This window comes from Palaemon carinicauda, chromosome 22 (assembly GCF_036898095.1).
Source record: "Palaemon carinicauda isolate YSFRI2023 chromosome 22, ASM3689809v2, whole genome shotgun sequence".
In the NCBI taxonomy this organism is placed as follows: domain Eukaryota; kingdom Metazoa; phylum Arthropoda; class Malacostraca; order Decapoda; family Palaemonidae; genus Palaemon; species Palaemon carinicauda.
Window position 1 is genome coordinate 100312835 of NC_090746.1, and position 4350 is coordinate 100317184.

A 4350-nucleotide genomic window follows, 5' to 3' on the forward strand; every position below is an offset into this window, starting at 1 on the left:
CTAGAAGAGCTGCTTACCATAGCTAAAGAGTCTCTTCTACCCTTACCAAGAGGAAAATAGCCTATGATACGAATTGCCAAGATCAGGCTACTTTATTCTCACGGTAATCATGATATCAGTGTGAAAAAACATATGTTTGCCTGGTTACTATAAGCATTAACACTGGGATATTTGTTGTTGTGAGAAATACCATAACATTACCATATGTCTTTACAATTCGGTTTCAAGGGAGTTATACCATAACATTACCATATGTCTCTACTCTTCAGTTTGAAGGGAGTTTCTACCTAGAATAAATTATGATAATATCTAATGAATTTCATGCTGACTTAATATCTGAAAATGCTAAACAACTGTATTTTTATTTGAAAAATATAATGCAAGGTAATCAATTATAAGAAATGCGGTTAAACATATGGTTTTTAAGATAAAAAAAAAATTGAAATGAAAACGGTAAACGGTATGAAAAGCGGTTACACAAGAGAGCGTATATAATGCGTCTTCATCTGGATCCAAATCGTCTTGGTCTGTTCGCGATGGCAAGATTACTACCGCTCCTTCTAGGAGCGAGTCTCCTCGCTCCGGGGAACTCCGAAATGGTAATGAAGAGGGAATGCCACGAAGTGGAGGGTGACTTCTACCAGTTCTCTGCCAAGGCACTGGATGGTACGGAAATTAACTTCGATGAATATCGTGGCAAGGTGAGAAAGGGGGTGGGGAGTTGGGGTGGGGGGGGGTTGAGGGGGGTGCCTTGGGGTTGGTGGTGGGTTGGGGGGCTGCTATACCTATGCTGAATCTTTACGTTTTGATTTTACTCCTTTTTTTATTATTCTGAAGCTCACAATTAACTGTATGTCTTCAACTGCCATATACTTTTGGCTTACTGGTTTTTATCAAGCAATTCCTACAAAATATTTATAACTTTAAACAATTTTGCTAGATCGGTTTAATGTAATTATGCTTCAATAAAGCTCAATCAATCCGTGTATATATATTTTTGATCGATTTATTAAGACCTTGGTGAATCTAAACTTATCTGCCCTTCCATAATTAATCTACGGGTATTTCACACCTTTCTTCAGACACTTGTCTAACCTTTCATATTTAATCTACGGGATTTTCACACCTTCATTCAAACAACTATATGTCCTTTCGTATTTAGTCTACGGAGTTTTCACACCTTCAGGTCGTGTTGGTCTACAACGTGGCCACCTACTGAGGGTTGACTGTTTCATCGTACAACCAAATAAATGCACTTGCTGATTACTTCGCTGGCCTGGACCTCGTCATCCTGGGATTCCCTTGCAATCAATTTGGATTGGTAAGTCTGATAATTGCTTTTTAAACATTAGTATATTCTTGAGATATCCAGAAGAAATTATTTCAAATAAAGGTAACCAAAAGGGCGCATTTTAAGAAGGGAAGATGAGTTAGTCAAGAGTGTACCTGAATAGATGTCTCTGGACAGGAGAGGAGTTACAAGGATTCTGGATGTCTCAAACACTTTTAGTCCATCCGCGGAGACTCCATTTGCTCTTTGGTAGAACGATTCAGTTTAGGCATTTCGATAGTTCGTATGATCTTGTCTAACTTATTCTTGAATGAGAGAGAGAGAGAGAGAGAGAGAGAGAGAGAGAGAGAGAGAGAGAGAGAGAGAGAGATTTTGGATGTCTCAAAGACTTTTTGTCCACCAGCGGAGACTCCACTTGCTCTTTGGTAGAGAGATTTTGGATGTCTCAAAGACTTTTTGTCCATCCGCGGATACTCCACTTGCTCTTTGGTAGAGCATTTAGATTTTAGAGAATTATTATGATCTTGTCTAACTTATTCTTGAACTTGTTCACCATGTTACTGTTTACTACATTCACTGGAAGTGTATTCCAAGTATTTACTCTTTTGTATGTAAAGAAATTGCCACATTGAGGACGTGGTAGGCCAAGAGAAACGTGGCTGATGACATTGCAGAAGGAGGTTGGATCTGAAAATTGAGTTGAGCTCAGAAAGATGGCATAAGAAAGAGAGACATATAGCGTGAATTCTTTGAGGCTTTATGCATACCATGGGTGCCAGAAGATTAAAAGAGTGAAAGGTTTTCATTATAAGTAAATCTAGGTTACAACTGCTTTAATGCCCAACAAAAATGTCTTATTAAAGAAATACCCAATTGTACATTTTATTGAAAAAAAAATTGAAGTGAGATACCCAAATATATATTCTTTTAATCTTTTAAAGCTAACTACAAATTACATATCGTATTTTACAGGAGAGGAATTTATAAACTAAATACTTTGGAATGAAATTTCAATGATTACTCCAAATTTTCAGTTTGATTTCACCAAGTCTCGAATATAAATTCCAAGCTTATTCTCTTACAAGTATTTTGTTATATTCGTGGCTCTTTTATTAAACCTGTTTCATAACTTATATTTCTTATCTATAAGTAATACTGCATAGATTTCCTATCTTAACCAAATCTGCTGCAAGATATTCTGTAAAGTTTGTTTTGAACATTATTCTATAAAGACTATTCTATGTACACACATATATAGTATATATATATGTATATAAATATATATATATATATATATATATATATATATATATATATATATATATATATATATATATATATATATATAGTATATATATATATATATATATATATATATATGTATGTATGTATGGAAATATATATATACACACACACTCATATATATATATATATATATATATATATATATATATATATATATATATATATGTATATATAGCATGACAATTTACCCAAATATATAACAATATCATACTATGTATATTCACCGTATGAATTTTAGGTTCAGTCGTATAACTTAAATCTATGTATCCAAAACTATACTATGAATTTCAAGTTGTACAACTAAATTTATTCTAGAAATCTAAATTACATTTTACCAAGTCTATTCTAAGTATTCTATGTATATCTCCCAGCAAGAACCTGGTGTTGGCGAGTCGGAGATCATGAATGGTATTCGACATGTCCGACCTGGTAACGGGTTCGAACCCCTGATGACCTTTTTCGAAAAGACAGAGGTCAACGGGAAAAAGGAGAGTAAGGTGTTTACCTTCTTGAAGGTAGGTCATAGGTCAAGTTCTAGATAGGTCATTATTAAGGTTAAGATTGCATGTTCGGTTGTGGGGTTGGTTGTGGTGGCCGATTTGGTAACGTCCCTGACTGGTGAACGCCAGACTGGGGCTCAAGTCCTGCTCAAACTCGTTAGTTTCTGTGGTAGGTGCAATCTTACCATCATTGTGACCTAAAGATGGAGGGGGGTTTGGGGGAGCCTATATGTCTATCTGCTGAGTCATCAGCAGCCATTGACTGGCCCTCCTTGGTCCTAGCTTTGGTTGAGAAAGGGCTTGGGCGCTGATCGTATGTATATATGGTCAGTCTCTATGGTATTGTCATACTCGATAGGGTAATGTCACTGTCCCTTGTCCCTGCCATTCATGAGCGACCTTTGAACTTTTAAAGATATTTTATTGCGATGAATGTTCGAATGAAGATGACTAATATATAATGAATATGAAATTATCTTACATATGAATATTTCCTTTTATATAATATATGTCGTGTTTTATCAACCTATTGAGGTATGATAGGGCCTATTCAGAAAATACAATAATTAAATATGCAATTAGGTGTCATTCCTTATTCTTGTTATTATTCTTGTTATGGGTAAATAAAATGCATCTAAATTTTAAACATTTACTAAAAATGAATTTAGAAAATAAGCATAAAATAAAAAGACTTTGCAACAAAGTAAAATAAAAGAAATATATATATATATATATATATATATATATATATATATATATATATATATATATATATATATATATATACATATATATACATATATATAGGTATATATATAAGAACAGTATATATATGTTTGTGTATATATATATATATATATATATATATATATATATATAAGAACAGTATATATATGTTTGTGTGTATATATATATATATATATATATATATATATATATATATATATATATATATATATATAGAACAGTATATATATGTTTGTGTATATATATATATATATATATATATATATATATATATATATGTATATATACATATTATATATATATGCATATATATATATATATATATATATATATATATATATATATATATATATACATATGTATATATACATACATATATATATATATATATATATATATATATATATATATATATATATATATATAGAATTTAGGTAGTCATTGCTGAAACGTTGGGAAATGTTTGTGACAGCCAGAAAGGTGGTCAGACCCATATAGGCCATAATG

General features: G+C 31.9%; 1 pseudogene; it reads left to right on the forward strand.

Moving 5' to 3' along the window:
* The first annotated feature begins 536 nt into the window (after positions 1–536).
* LOC137616201 (glutathione peroxidase-like) overlaps positions 537–4350 on the forward strand; it is a 4903-nt pseudogene continuing 1089 nt past the window's right edge.